The sequence below is a fragment of the Equus caballus genome, chromosome 2 (assembly GCF_041296265.1).
Source record: "Equus caballus isolate H_3958 breed thoroughbred chromosome 2, TB-T2T, whole genome shotgun sequence".
Classification (NCBI taxonomy): domain Eukaryota; kingdom Metazoa; phylum Chordata; class Mammalia; order Perissodactyla; family Equidae; genus Equus; species Equus caballus.
The window spans coordinates 111,790,779-111,806,638 of record NC_091685.1 but is presented as its reverse complement, the minus strand read 5'-3'; the positions used below and the strand labels follow the sequence as shown (position 1 = coordinate 111,806,638).

Genomic DNA, 15,860 nt, shown 5'->3' with positions numbered 1-15,860 from the left:
ATCCGTGCCCATCCTCCTCTACTTTATATGTGGGACTCCTACCACAGCATGGCTTGCCAAGCGGTGCCATATCTGCACCCAAGATCCGAACCGGCAAACTCTGGGCCACTGAAGTGGAGCATGTGCGCATAACTGCTGCGCCACCAGGCTGGCCCCTATAAGTTTTTGTGTTTTGGTTTTTTTGAGGAAGATTAGCCCTGAGCTAACATCCGCCACGAATCCTCCTCTTCTTGCTGAGGAAGATTGTCCCTGAGCTAACATCTGTGCCCACTTTCCTCTATTTTGTAATGTGGGCTGCCTGCCACAGCATGACTGGATAAGCAGTGCATAGGTCTGCGACTGGGATCCAAACTGATGAACCCTGGGCCACCAAAGCGGAGCCTGCGAACTTAATCACTATGCAGCTGGGCTGGCCCCATATGTTTGTTATTTTAAAGTTCAAATCACTATTAGATAACTGGGTTTTTCTAGTATATCAAAAGATGTACAAACTTACTCACTGAAAATACAGGTTCAGCTCCTCTCACTTTTTTGTTAGCTTTAAAGTGGGTAATTGTGGCTTTCCTAAAATATATTTGACTTAAATTTCATTGGTTTATTTGTTTTAGTGTTGGGGGCTCCTGTGGCACTTGTGATATGATAGAAGCACGAATTGTGCCCTGTGTTGGCTAGGGATATGAAATGAAAGAAATAATTTCAGTTAGCAGATATATTGGGAAATAATATAGGAACCAAACAAATTTTTTTTGTTTCCATGGACTTATTGATGTTACTGATATTTTTGGTGTAAGAATTGACTTCAGACTTGGTATCTTGGTGTTATTAAAAGTGTATTAAAACTTGAGGAATACTCAAGTTTGCACATAAAGAAATTGTGATTTTAAGAAGTCGTGATAGTAAAATAAAACAAACTAAGCATTCAAAGTAATTTTAACCTGTTGAATTTGGTGGCATTAAATTTCTTTATACATTAAAATACAGAAAATATACTGCTGTAATGTCATTGTCTTTTTGTTTGTTTGTTTTGTTTTTTAAATTTTTATTTGAGGAAGATTAGCCCTGAGCTAACATCCTCCGCTCTCCAGTTTGGCAAGTTATTTAACCTTCTGTACCTTAGTTTTTAATTTGTGAAACGGAAATAAATGGGGATAGTAAGAGTATTTACCTCACAGGGTTTTGGGAGGCTTAAATGAATCAATAAATATAAAGTGCTTAGAACAGTGCCTGGCCCATGCTTAACACGGTTTGTTACCGCTAGTATATTACTGTTTGCACTGCTAGTTAGTTGTCTTATGGGCATATCCCACATCTGCCCCAAGTAATCAGAAAGCTTCCACAGAGCTAAGACTGTTTCCCACTTTTCTCTGTTACGATTTGCACATAACAAGTGCAAAATACTTGTGATAAGTCTCTAATTTCAGAAAGTCGTTTGCTTGGGTTCACCTGCTAAATAATATGAAGAGCCTCTCTCTAAAAATGGTGAGCATGGGGGCAGCCCGGTTGCTGAGTGGTTAAGTTGGAGCAGAGCTCCGCTTTAGCACCCCAGGGTTTCCTTGCTCCGGATCCTAGGCGCAGACATGGCACCACTCATCAGGCCACGCTGAGGCGGCAATCCACCTGCCACAACTAGAAGGATCCACAACTAAAATATATACAACTATGTACTCGGGGGATTTGGGGACAAAAAGCAGAAAGACAAAAAAAATGGTGAGCATCAAAGCACTTTTCACTAATATAGCAATAACACTTTGAGAGATTCAGCGCTGCAGCATTTCACACAATCAAGTCCCCTTTATTGACAGGGTCATAAAACTACTGCTCTCTATTCCGAGCAGATTCATTTCACATCATAGCACCAGTCTGATTCTCCTTTCTGTTAGTGGTCTATTCCTACCTCTGCTTATCTCTCTCTCGGCCTCCGGAAGACCATTCGTTAACATTCCTTTTGGGTGGAGAGCAAGGTGATTTCTTCAACTCCGCCCCTGACCGCCGCCTCACGGCCCAGGCTCCGCCCCCTAGCCCGGGAGGGCGGGGCGCCGCCGACTCCTGGGCGGGGCTCGCGTGGCGTGCCTAGAGGCGCCGGCGCCGTGACGTGTGACGTTACCAGTTGACGCAGCCGCAGTGCCGCCCCACCCCAGTTCGGACCCCTGTTATAGTCCTCCACTCCTCTGGGTGTCAGTGGCCGGGTCTGGGAGGTTCAGACCTCGGGCGGCGGGCCGGGGCGGCGGGGCGAGAGGGTGTGGGCCCGGGCAGAGGCCTGCAGGCAGTGTCCGGCTCGGCGCTGCTGCTGCTGCTGCTGCCGCCGCCGCCGCCGCCGCCGCCGCCCAAGGCCCTCGGCGTCCAGTGGAGAGAGGCGTGAGTGGTTCCGGGCAGCAGTGGTGCTCGTTCGGGTAAGCGGACGTGTCGGAGTGGGCAGCACTTTGTCCAGCATCTCTGGACCTCAGCGGGGTCGGAGTCGGGGAGGTTTGACTTCGTCACAGCTGCCTGCTGCGCCGTCGACTCATCTCTTATCCTTTTGCCATCCTTACCTGCAGCCCGGGGACCAGTAGAGCGGGTGTCGGAGGTCAGTGGGAAGGTCTGGAAGGGCCCTGACAGATAGCTGGGGCTCGGGTGCAGGAGCGGGCCCCGCCGTAGTGTTAAGGCGAGTGGGCGGCGCCTACTTGCTAGTGTGTGGACTCCGCGGGAAGGATAGTGCACCTGCAAGCTCAGGCTTCAGCCTTGCTAGCAGCACCCGCCTGCGGGAGACCCAATACCGCTTGGCACAGGGTCGATTGACCAAGGGCGGTCGAGCCTTAGAACCCCCGTTTCCTCCCCAGGCGTGGTGTGTTTTGTATTCTGTATTGGTATTTGCTGAGTCCACACTATGGAAGTGTACATTTCAGCGGAAACATCTTTTGGCTAAAAGAAGGTGAAGGGAAGTTGATTTTCCTTCTGCAGAATTTTCGTCGTCACCCCCCTTCTCGTCGCCCTTTTGGCCTTAGTTTTGACAGTAGAAAGTTAGGGACGCTTGTTAAAGGGAAAGAGTTCTTGTAACTTTCCTCTGTAAGGAAATCAAGGTTTTGTAACTGTCCAAGCGTGTAAGTTACAACTGGTTTCATGTTGCTGCTTTCACTCTGTGCATAGCAATGAGGCTGATTTATTCTAAGTCAGCTAGATATATGAAGTGTAAAAATAGATTAATTAACCAGAATATTTGTCTTATATAACTATTGAGTGGTACAGACTTTGTGTGATTATATTATCTCATTTAATCATCGTAGCAATCCTATCATGTAAGGTCTATTATTATTTGTCATTTTATAGATGAGAACTAAAGCCCACAGTCCTAAAAAACAACTTATCCAAAGTCAGAGCTGTGATTTAAACCAGGTAATCTGACTTCAGTGTACAGTCCCTTAATCAGCATGCCTTACCATCTCCTAAGCATCCTAAGAGTTTGCAAGGTGATTTTCATTTATAAACAGTGTGCCAGGTGCTGGGAATAGAAAGGAAACTGAGGCACCATTCTTGCCAGCAAGGATCTAACAGTTTGAGAGAGCAATTTTTTAAAGGCTACCTTTCTAATATGTTTTAAAGGTGGGATTTGATCTCTAGAACTCTTTGACTACCTAAATCATGATCTTTCCATAAGTACAGTGGTTTTGAAACCTTTGGAAGGCTGTAGTTTGGAAATTGTGCTCTTAGTCTAGATTTAGGAGTATTTCTTTTTTGGAAACTTCAAAGAAGGAAATGTAATATTGGACTAACATTGAAGACTTTCTTTGTGTGTGTGTCCCTGCGTGTGAGAGCTTGTGTAATCAAATCGTTTAATCTGAAATGGTGAAACTGCTGATAAAACCAGAATGTCTTGTATAATTGGTTACAATGATATTCTTTTCAGGTTTGTTAAGATGAAACACTGCAGATGGGCCTTCTGAAGATAAAGAGAAGGAAAAACAGAACGTTGCAGACTCTGGGAAAAAAACTTGGGTAAATATTTTGGCTAAGTTTTTAAAAAATCTAATTTCCAGTTAAAGCTCAGATAGAGGAAATCTGACTTTTTGCTTCAGTTGTGGTTTAATCTGCTTAAATGGTGAAGGAATGGGGGTGGGGGTGGTAGTGGTTTATAATGTGACTTGCCAATCTTCCCTAACTTTTGAACTATTGATATCTGACTGACAGGTGGGTCATGTGCATAGCTTGTGTGTTGGCAGGAGAAGGCTAGTGGAGGGTTTGGTTTGATTCTCTATCAAGTGTCAACTTGTCTTTTCTCTGTTTTGCTTGCTCATTAATCTGCCTGTGTTATACAGGGTTTTGAAAGGAAATGAAGAAAATTAGTTGACTTTTGGTTTGTTCGTCATACAATACTGTGTATGATTGAACTCTATGAATGAGTATAAATGAGAACGAAAAGTATATATTTTTTACTGAGTTCTATGGAGAATAGAAGACATGATTAAGAAACATTTAATTCATTTCATAAATATTGATTGAGTACCATATGTCAGACATTATTTCAGGCTTCTAGTGGTAGAGTAGTGGTCATCATGTCCCTGGAAGTACTAGAGTAGTGAATTTTCTGTATAGAAGGCAATATTGTTGCGAACCCATACATTTTCTTGATTTTATATGCAAGGATATTTTTGGTTTATAAGACTAGGGAAACAGCACTACCCATAAATGAATATTAGTATTTATAATAAATTTTTCATATTATTTTAGTTAATAAAGGGAAGTACTCTTCTAGTGTTACTTTAAGATACAGTGGGAAGCTAGGATTCTTAAAGATTTCACTTTAGCACACTGCTTTTCATGTTAAAAATAGTTAATGCCAGAATTTCATGGGAATTTAAGAAAGTTGACTCTTTAATTTGAGAAAATTTCAAGGAACTTATATATGACAAATAGAAGTGACATAGTCAGATAGGCAGCAGTCTGGATGATGAATTGGAGAGAGATGATATTGGAAGCCTGGTGATCAGTTAGAGGCTATTGTAATAATCCAGGTGGCAAATGAGAACCAGACGTAAAGCAGTGCAAATGGGAATTAAGAGATGGAGATGAATTAGATAGAGGCAAAGGAGATAGAATAGATAGGATTTAGTGGGCTTGAGGGAAAGTGGAGTCAGAATAATTTCTAGCCACTATCATGTTTACGCACATAATTAATGTTTGTTAATATTGGCAGGATAAAGAAAATGAATTATCTGCTATCTGGCTTGAGAAACTGAGTGGATTCTGGGGCCATTTACTGAGAGAGTATAGGAAGAGCAGTAGATTGAGAAACGTGGTTGGAAATGAATTCAGTTTGGGGCTTTTATATACGAAGCATCTGTGACTTCTAAGAAATATTGTTAGGCTCTGGTATGTGTGGATCTGAGTTAAGAAGACCCAGCTTGAGATGTACATTTTGGAGTCTCAGTTTATAGATGTTAGTTAAAAGCAACAGGAATGGATGAGATCAGTCAGGGAGAAAATGTAAGTTATAGAAGAAAAATGAGGATGGAGAGCCCTAACATTTAAGGGTAAGGTGGAAGAAAAACACACATCAAAGAAGATGAAGAAGTGGGCAGGAAAGTAGGAGAAAATCAAGAGAATCACAGAAGTCGGTGGAAGAACTGAGTTTGGAGAAAAGGAATGAGTATTAAGCATCTTTGAGACATCAAATAAAATTAAGACAACAAAAGTATCCACTGGACGTCAATTAAGAAATTGTTGCCCTGAGCAACAGCAATTATAAAGGTGGATCCAGTTCACGCTGGCTAAGAGATAAGGAAATTGAAATAGCCAATGTCATTTACTCTTTCACAAAGTTTGGTTTTAAATGAAATAGAGAAGGGATGGCTAGAGATAGGAGTTTGAGAGAGAATTTTTGTTTTTTAAAGGTGTGAGTGATATGACTGCATTTACACTCTTTATTTCTTGAAGATAAAGATGAATGAGAGAGAATAGTTGGTGAAGCAAGGTCGCTGACCAAGCTGGAAGGGATGGAATACAAGGATGCAGGTTAAGGGGACTTTAGATAGACCTCTATTGAGACAGGAGTGAAGGAGGTGGTGATGATTATGGCTACAGATAAATTTGTCAGAGGCAGGGTGGAGGTTGCTTCACAGAGTCCTTGCTAGACACTCCCACTTATGATAGAAAGAGGAAATGGTTCACTCATGTGATTTCTGACTCCTGAGCAGTGTGGTGTTGCTGACTTCTGATCTTTTGGAAGGGAGGAGGAGAGTGGAGCAAGGGTTTAGCTTAAGATGACAAGTGTGAACCATTAGGGTAGAGATACCTTGCAGATGTCTCACAAAATTTCCTTTCTCATACTTTGTATTAGTTATCTACTGCTGAGTCACAAATTATCCAAAAACTTAATAGCTTAAGATGTTTATTATCTCAGAGTTTCTGTGGGTCGGGTGTTTGGGAAGGACTAGACTGGTTGCTTCTGGCTTAGGGTCTCTCATGAGGTTGCAGCCAAGATCTTAGCTGGGACTTCAGTCATCTGGAGACTCAACTGGGGCCTGGGAGATTTGCTTTCATGCTGGCTCATGTACATGGCTGTTGGCTGGAGGCCTCAAATCCTTGCCACATGGACCTCTCTAGGGCTTCTAAGTGTCCTAACAAGGCAGCTGGCTTCCTCTGGATCAGATGAGCCAAATGAGAGAATAAGGAGGAAGCTGTGATGCCATTTTTGACCTAATCACATGCCACTGTTTCTGCCATATTCATTTAGAACTGAATCACTAAGTCCAGCCCACACTTGGGAGGAGAATTAATTAAACTCCACCTCTTGAAGAGAGGAATACAAAGAAATTTTGGACCTATTTTAAAACTACCACACATCTTCTATCAGTTGTCAGTTTCTTTAGGGGCAAATAAACTTTTTGAAAATATGTAGACGTAGGCCTTATGACCAGGTGAGAGAGAAGTGCAAACAAGTGCAGAGGTGATTCAGTCAGATTTAGCTCACTTTACAGTTTGGCCGTCTTTGCTGCTAATTAAGCTCAATATCTTGATCTGTTACCTCTTGTGGTTATTTAAAAAAAGTGATTACTGACCTTTGCCTTAGGGAGGATCATTTTAGGAGAAAATGCCATAGTGGGCAAAATATGAATTTTTTAATACCAAAATTCTAACATTCATATTAGCTCCTAAACTAGAATTTAGAGCTGGGAGGAAGGAACTCATTTTTTGTAGTAAGGAAACAGGACTAAGAGATAATTACTGACTGATTTCTGTCAACACAAATGCTGTGAGAGGCACTGTAACACAGACTCTAAAGCCTAGGTTCAAATCCCAGGTCAGCCTTGTCTTAGCGGTGTTTGTGCTCAGCTTCTCACTGCCACAGTTTTCTCATCTGTAAAATGGGGAATTGTAAATAGTTGTTATTTCTTTTTTTTTTTTTTAAGATTTTATTTTTTCCCTTTTTCTCCCCAAAGCCCCCCGGTACATAGTTGTATATTCTTCATTGCGGGTCCTTCTAGTTGTGGCATGTGGGACGCTGCCTCAGCGTGGTCTGACGAGCAGTGCCATGTCCGCGCCCAGGATACGAACCAACGAAACACTGGGCTGCCTGCAGCAGAGCGCGGGAGCTTAACCACTCGGCCACGGGGCCAGCCCCCAATAGTTGTTATTTCTGATGATACATTTAAAGTGTTTAGAGCAGTGCCTGACACATGGCAAGCAGTGAATAAATGTTAGCCATTGTTGTGGTAGCTATGTTTTATCTTTTTAATGATACCGTTTATCATTTAATCATTTTAATGAGTTAATACCATGGAATGAACATTTCAAAAGTCAGGTAACACTGACCAAAGTGTTTAGAGTCTAAACATTAGAGTATTGACCTTATTGTACTTTGTCACTTTTTATGTATATGTAAAGTTTGTTTCTATTCAGCTCAGTATCCATTTAAAATATTGTGTCAGATGTCACCAGTAGTATCGTATAGGTCTTATCCCCATAAAACTCCTTGAAGTAGCCTTTTTTTGGTTACTCTTACATAAAAGTTCAATTTCTATTGTAGCAATTTTCTCAGCTCACAGGAATTGGCTATTAAATGGATCTGTTGGGCCGTCTGCATAGCAACATGCTAATAAAAAAATATTTTTTTGGACTTGATATGATGAGAATGTTGGTAAACACACGGCCAGTGTCTTTCTCCCTCTCCCCCATATCCAAAGACCCTATTTTTTTGGGTGGATAGTTTGAATATGTATTAGGTGGTGGTTTCTGAACGAAGTGACTGAAGGCAGATGATAGAGAGAAACTTAAGGGCTGGACAGGAAAATGGAAATAATTTTATTACAAAAAATCTTTATAATTTTACTTTGTTGATGCTAACTTTTTAGTGTTATGCCTCCTGGTGTATTTTTAATCAAAATGGAAGTGATATATTGAATTCTTGATTAAAAGAATTAAAAGAAACTTGTAGAGTATGTTCACCAACCAGTACAAAAAGCAAAAACCAAACAAACCCCACAGCCAATCAATTTATGGGATGTAGAAGTGGGAAGATTAAACCTTTCACTCATGGGAATTTCTGTTGCCCTCTTTGTATCGCTGACCATACTAAGGAATATGCTGAAGATAGTAATTAGTTCTGGGGGATGATTCAAGGTGGGTAATATTTAAAAATCATGGTTTCTTCTAGATTTGAAGTTAGTTTTTTTTACCCTATTAGTAGATATGTTTTCTATGGCTTTTAAGAGATTTTTTTTTTCCCACTTTCAATAAGTGTTTAGGTGAACCAGCATAAATTTCTGGCTATGAAAGTGAGCTTTGCTAAAGTGCAACATTTTTGTTGGATGATATGACTTCTTAGATGTTACAGATTCTTCCATTTATAACATGAAGAACCATTTTGGTAGCATAGATTATGATGTTGGAAAGTACTTTACATTTGTTTAGTTTGCTGATTTATACTATTTGAATCATCAGTCCCCATATCTGAATATTCCATCAGTACTAGTTGCCTGGTGACTGTGTACGTTGGTATTTGATCTGCTTCTAAGAATCCTCCTCACTGGTGTTTGTAGAACTATGTTATTTGTATTAACTTAATACATTCTTGGTTGTTATTTATGCCAACTAATTTCTTTTCGTTATAAAATTCTGATATTTAGTTATATATATATTCTCTTATATTTGTAATGAATGAGACACATTTTAGTCATTGTTTACTGCTATGCATTTTATTGTTTTTTAACTTTCTCCTTTTGTTGAAGTGATTTTTTTTAAAGAACGTTAATGATGATTTAGCTATCACTGTTAAAATGTGTTTCTTGTAAAGCACTGGAGGATAATTGTTTATTTTGTTTGTTTAAATGAACAGAATAGGACATTATATAATTTTGATTTACGCATGCAAAGCTGCTGACCATCGCCAAAATTGTTAAGGAAACTAAGTTTGCTTTTGTTGCTCACGATCTCCTCTTTAAGGTTTTCTCCATCTTCAGAAATCTTGGGCCTTTTGTTATATTCCTGGGTCCTGCTTGTTAATGAGAAAAGTAATCAAATGAATTAATTTACACTAATAACACATGGTAATAATTAATGGTAGCTGTTATTGAGATACTTTAAAGATAGCTTTAGGGGCTGGCCCTGTGGCTGAGTAGTTAAGTTCACGCACTCTGCTTCCATGGCCCAGGGTTTCACTGGTTCGGATCCTGGGTGCGGACCTACCGCCACTCATCAAGCCATGATAAGGTGGTGTCCCACGTAGCACAACTAGAAGGACCTGCAACTAGAATATATACAACTATGTACTGGGGGGCTTTGGGGAGAAGAAGAAGAAGAAAGAAAAAAAAAAGATTGGCAACAGATGTTAGCTCAGCTGCCAATCTTTAAAAAAAAAAAAAGATATCTTTACATTTTAAGAGAGAATATTGGTTAGTGCTCTATTTAAAGGAAGGGATGGTGGACTTTTAGGCCTTGTATCCTGATGGGTAAAATTTTTTAGGCAGAGAGGGCTCCTCAAATTACTATATGCTCAACAAGTAATACCAACCTTTTTATACATTCCAATACTATCTTAAATGTAAAAGTTTATGGTTTTCCTTTATGTGAGATGTTCAGTTGCAGTAAGTACTTCTCTATTTTGTATGTTTTATTTGAGTAGCATCATAGAGTTGGAAGGAGCATCAGAAAGTCATCTGTTTTAGGACATCTACCTTTAGATTGGTGAGTGCTCAGACTCCTTGAGCCATTGTGGAAACAGTTCAAATGAATTAAATGCTGTTGAAACTTCATTTTGGACAAAAATGTTGTTCTGATCTGTTTTGTGTTTTACTTTGTTTGGGGATGTCATTATGCCATAGGAAAGATAAGCAGTCCATCCAGGCAGTTTCTTTGTATTGATATTTACTGAGATCTTTGGATCAGTTACCTGGCATCTTAATTGTTAAGGAGAACATAAATAACTTTGGAATTGGGAACCCTACAAGCATCTCAAGATAATTTGTTACGTATGTGTAGAAACCAAACAGCTGAAAAGTTTTTGATAAGTCTCTATTCTGTAACAGTTAATGCAGATCCAAAAATTTTGGCCTATGGGTAAGCAATGCAGCACGTGTACAGAGTGCATACTTCACAGAATTTCTGGTAAACAGAATGCTGCTATGTGCTAATAGGTGTTCAGTCTTGATGATGAAGAGGATGTGAATGTTAATGAAGTTCAAGGGAAAGCTATAAAGTTGATTTATTTTCCAACTCTTTAAATCCATGTAGTTTCTGTTATAGAAAAGGAACTCTGATCGAGTCCAGAGAACTTTAATATAACGATCTGAAGACATGTGAACACCTATATACAGAGCATTGTGACTTCATTGTTGCATGAGGAATTTGAGTATGATTAAACTTTGTCTCTGATTTTTGTTGCATTTGGAATTGGGTTATTAAAATGTTGAATATCCTTTCTTAAACTCAAGCAAGTGAAAATCAAATTTTCTTGAGGGTAAAGAAGATCATTTAGGAGTCTCTTTGGCCCTGAATACATTGGAAATACTTGCTTATCTTTGGCAATAGCTCATAATTATGTACTTTTTATAATGATGCATTTATTTCATTCTTTTCTGAAACAGGTGTTTATTGAGAGACTACTGTATACTAGGAACTTTGATGGATATGACACACTCAAATGAACAGGGCAAACCCATTCTTTAAGAGCAGCTGTCTAATGGGGAGACATACTTCCAAACTGACAGTTACAATATGATGTGATAACTGCTAAGATACGGGTGGTCATTCAAACTGCGTTTATTTAGCATTATATATATATATTTTGTTTTTGTTTTTTTTTAAAGATTGGCACCTGGGCTAACAGCTGTTGCCAATCATCTTCTTTTTTTTTTCCTGCTTTTTCTCACCAAATCCCCAGTACATAGTTGCATATTTTAGTTGTGGATCCTTCTAATTGTGGCATGTGGGATGCCGCCTCAGCGTGGCCTGATGAGCGGTGCCATATCCGTGCCCAGGATCCGAACCACTGAAACCCTGAGCCGCTGAAGCGGAGCGCATGAACTTAACTACTCGGCCACAGGGCGGCCCCCTATATATGTATATATTTTTTTTTTTTAAAGGAGGAGATTGCTCCATCCTTTTTTTTTTTTTAAATTATTTTTTATTGCTGTTGTATTTTAATGATAGAGGATGCTTTTTTTTTTTTTTGAGGAAGATTAGCCCTGAGCTAACAGCTTCCACCAGTCTTCCCTCTTTTTGCTGAGGAAGACTGGCCCTGAGCTGACATCTGTGCCCATCTTCCTCTATTTCATGTGGGACGCCTGGCACAGCATGGCTTGATAAGCGGTGTGTAGGTCTGCACCTGGATCCGAACCGGCAGACCCTCGGCTGCCAAGCGGAGCATGTGAACTTAATTGCTGCTCCGCCAGGCTGGCCCCAGCATTTTCTATATTGTCAGACATTCTACTAAAGATTATTCTAAATATTCCAAATCTTACACTTAATTCTCAGAATTCCTTAGCTGTATAGTAGAATTTTTATGCTCAATACATATCTTTTGAATGAATAAACAAAAAGATAGACCTACGTTATCATGAACTGTCTTACTATGTTGCTGCAAATAATCAAAATCAAATAGATACTTTCCCATGAAAGTTCAGAGTAAGCTATGGCTCTTCATAGCTAGGCCTTCCCATGTCATAGGTAATGTTATATCGACATCTTCCAGTTTAAGCCTGATATAGGCAAACCTTATTTCTGGACTTCTGTGTCCAGTTGTGGGGTGATACCTGTTTTAGAGGAGCGATGTAGCCATGGGAGAGGATTAACAGTGCAGGGAGGTTTTCTTGCGGACCTGTGGGCAGGTGCTCAGATCTCCCAGTTCCTCCCACTCCCCTTCTCTGAGGTGGGGTGGAGGGTGGTGCGCTTTGGGGTAAGCTGTGGTGATGGAGGCCCTCTCCCCATATTTCCTTTCAGCTACCATTCTAGGGCCATCCTTCTGCCAGCTGTTATAAACACTAATTAAAAATTAAGAAAAACAGAAGAGGAAAAGGAACTGTAGAAGGTAATGAGATTAGAAACAAGAAACTGTGAGGAATAAGAAAAAAAAGGAGTGAAATAGAAGAGATTTTAAATGAATATGAACTTGACACATATTTTAAAAATATGTGGAAGCCCTGGGATTCTCTCATTTTTCCACCACCAAAGCTCCCTGTCACTAGGTCCATCCTTTCCTCTGTTCTTCCTGTTCAGGTAAAGGAAATATTCCTGTTTCTGTCAAAACCCAGTTCCCACACATGTATATGCTCTGAATTAAAGCAAGATTTAAAAAAAATCTTAAATATTTTACTAAATACTTTGTGCTTTAAATTATATCATTTCACGTTCTCTTTTAAAGCACAGGATCATTTTTCTTGTGAAAGAAAACTGTCCTCAGATTCGATAGGGCTAGTAACAAATAATTGACATTACTCTCTGGCACTTCTGGCTTTCCCCGAGTACAAGCTGAGCGTGTATCCTGCAGTCACAAAGTGGCCCTCAGTGTGGTGTCACAGGTGTTCAAAATGAGCAGTCTTCATGTGTAGAGGTGAATGCCAGCAGTAATGGGCAAAACATTGGTTGCCAGTAGTAAACATTTATACAGTATATTATCTACAGTGTGCCAGGCGCTATTCTAAATGCTTTATACATATGAACTCATCAACTTTCACTATACAACTCTATGAGGTGTTAGTGTCCTCATTTTACAGATGAAGAAATAGAGCACAGAGAGGATAGGTAACTTGCCCATGGTCACCCAGCTGTAACACTATAGTGTCAGAATGGGTGTTTGAGCCCAGGTGATCCAGTACAAAGTCCTTGCCCTTAATCCATATAATGTTTTACTTCTGGAACAGTACAGTTGGAAGCAGGACTTTTTGATTCTACCGTTGGTTGGTTTTTCTTTTTTTGATAAGTGACTCCTCTTTCTCCCTTCCCCCAGTCTCTTTCCTTTTCGTGTTCTTACCTCCTTCCTTGTTTGTAGCTTACCTACCTCCCATTTCTAGAACAGAAGAGCGGTTCCTCCTTCCATTCTTACACTCAGGGCTGTCAAATAATTCTTGCCGAGATGTTAACTGATCTTTCTGATGTTGAGATGAAAGCTTTGAGTTTGATATTGTTTGGTGTTTGCATTTTAATTTTTTTTTTTTTTTGGAGGAAGATTAGCCCTGAGCTAACTACTGCCAATCCTCCTCTTTTTGCTGAGGAAGACTGGCCCTAAGCTACCATCCATTCCCATCTTCCTCTACTTTATACGTGGGGCGCCTACCACACCATGACTTTTGCCAAGCGGTGCCATATCCGAACTGGCGAACCCCAGGCCGCTGAGAAGCGGAGCCTGCGAACTTAACCGCTGCGGCACCGGGCCAGCCCCTGCATTTTAATTTTTAAAAAAGACAAGCATTTAAGAATGTAGGAAGGAAGATTTGATAGAATGACAGATGACCAGGTTGGTATTTTTGGTTTGGGAAACACCTGTTCCTTGACCATAATTATGAGAGGCCAAGAGATGTGTGCTTGGGCAAGAAAAGCTCCTTTCCCACCCGTAATATCCTGTCTTCTAGCCAACCACTCCCCCTTTTTCTTTTTAAATTATGGAAGTATTAATATCACATGCCAATTGTGAAACATTTAAACAGTGCCTAAGTATCAAGAGTACAAGTGAAAGTCCCGCTTCACTGCTGCTTCTCCTTCCCCTCAAGTGTCTTCTCACTGCTCTCCCTAGAGGTGACCACTCATGGCTTTGCTGTTTTTGCAGCTTAAAAAAAGTATATACATATATACACACGTACCATATATGTACGTGTCTGTGTCTATGTCCATATATGGTGTGTGTGTATATGGTGTATATATGTAATATACATAACGGATAGTCTTTTTTTAAAACATAAGTGAAATACTGTACATCTTGTTTCTCAACTTGCTTTTTCCCTGCTAACATTACATATGTCCTGGACCTTTCTCTATATCATCCCTAGAGAGCTATCTCATTCTCTTAAGAAGGCTGCATATTATTTCATAGTAAGAGTGCACCATAATTTATTTAACTATTTTCCTATTAACGTTTTTTTCCAATTTCCGAGTATGACATATAATACTGCAGTGATTGTCCTTGAAAAAACCTCTGTGCCTGAGTATTTCTGAGAAATAGACTCCTAGAACTGAAACGTCTAAGTCAGAGCATGTGCGGTTTTATACTATCTGGTAAATTGTTCTTCTCAGAGGCACTTTACTCCCATGAACTGTGTAAGAGTGTCCATTTTTGCATACTTTTGCCAGTGTAGTTGTTTGCAATCTTTCTATTTTTCACTTATGTGGCTAGTGGGTGGTAATTGGTGATTGTCCTCAATTGATAGTGATATTGATTATCTTTCTCTGTGAATTGTTGGTTTATATATTTTACTCATTTTTCTATCAGATTATTTGTATTTTTTGTATTGATTTGCAGGGTGGCCTTCATTTTTGAAGGACCAAATAAAGATTTGGAATTCTATCTAAAAGTCTGTAGATAGAAGTATTCGATGTTAGATAGTTTTATTTCCTTTATGCCAATGGGAGAAAAATATACTAGTTTAAATGAAGTATTTGTAAAGATTTTAGGAAGAACAAAAGACCCCAGATAGCTAAAGCAATTCTGAGAAAAAAGAACAAAGCTGGAAGTGTCACACTCCCTGATTTCAAAATATACTACAAAGCTATGGTAACCAAAACAGCATGGTACTGGCACAAAAACAGACACGCAGATCAATGGAACAGAATCAAGAGCCTAGCAATAAACCCACACATCTATGGACAGCTAGTTTTTGACAAGGGAGCCAAGAACATACAATGGAGAAAGGAAAGTCACTTCAATAAATTGTGTTTGGAAAACTGGACAGCCACATGCAAAAGAATGAAAGTAGACCATTATCTTACACCATACACAAAAATTAACTCAGAATGGATTACAGACTTGAAAGTAAGACCTGAAACCATAAAATTCCTAGAAGAAAACATAGGCGGTATGCTCTTTGACATCTGTCTTAGCAGTATCTTTTTGAATACCATGTCTCACCAGGCAAGGGAAACAAAAAATAAACAAAAGGGACTACATCAAACTAAAAAGTTACTGCACAACAAAAGAAACCATCCACAAGACAAAAAGACTACCTACCAACTGGGAGAAGATAACTGCAAACCATATATCTGATAAGGGGTTAATATTCAAAATATGTAAAGAGCTCATACAACTCAACAACAACAGAACAAAGAACTCAATTAAAAAATGGGCAGAGGATCTGAACAGACATTTTTCCAAGGAAGATATACAGATAGCCAACAAGCACATGAAAAGATGTTCAACGTTATTAATTATTAGGGAAATGCAAATCAAAACTGCAATGAGATAT

General features: G+C 39.6%; 1 protein-coding gene across 21 annotated transcripts in view; it reads left to right on the top strand.

Annotated features, from left to right (window-relative positions):
• The first annotated feature begins 2,072 nt into the window (after positions 1-2,072).
• Positions 2,073-15,860, top strand: part of BLTP1 (bridge-like lipid transfer protein family member 1) — a 194,398-nt gene continuing 180,610 nt past the window's right edge. For 18 of the 21 annotated variants that reach the window (XR_011436204.1, XR_011436205.1, XR_011436203.1 and 15 more), the window contains exons 1-2: positions 2,093-2,390; positions 3,881-3,969. The gene's annotated coding sequence lies outside the window, so the exon portion shown is untranslated. Of the gene's footprint in view, positions 2,564-3,880; positions 3,970-15,860 lie in introns of all 21 variants that reach the window. The other 3 variants (XM_023636603.2, XM_070259661.1, XM_023636601.2) reach the window with 3 other exon arrangements.